Here is a 301-nt window from a genome sequence, read left to right as displayed (position 1 = left end):
GACACGGGTAGTGGGGGAGACCATATAGGAAATGATATGGTAAACATTTATTTTTTATTATATTTAGTCATTAAAAGATTTATAATTGGTATAATTAAATAAAAAAAAATATTTTCAACATTAATTATCTGGGACATTAAGAGAATATTTGAGAAATTTGTGGTATATATATCGCCCCACTACCTGTGCTGTCTAGGAAATGATAAGGTCCCTAACGTTTATGTGATACAATTTACTCTCTCAAGATTTCACATAAAATATTAAATATATATTATTTCATGGTGATTAATTCAAGCTTTCA

This window comes from Homarus americanus, unplaced genomic scaffold, assembly GCF_018991925.1.
Source record: "Homarus americanus isolate GMGI-L3 unplaced genomic scaffold, GMGI_Hamer_2.0 scaffold52806, whole genome shotgun sequence".
NCBI lineage: Eukaryota > Metazoa > Arthropoda > Malacostraca > Decapoda > Nephropidae > Homarus > Homarus americanus.
Note: the sequence above shows the minus strand (reverse complement) of the source record.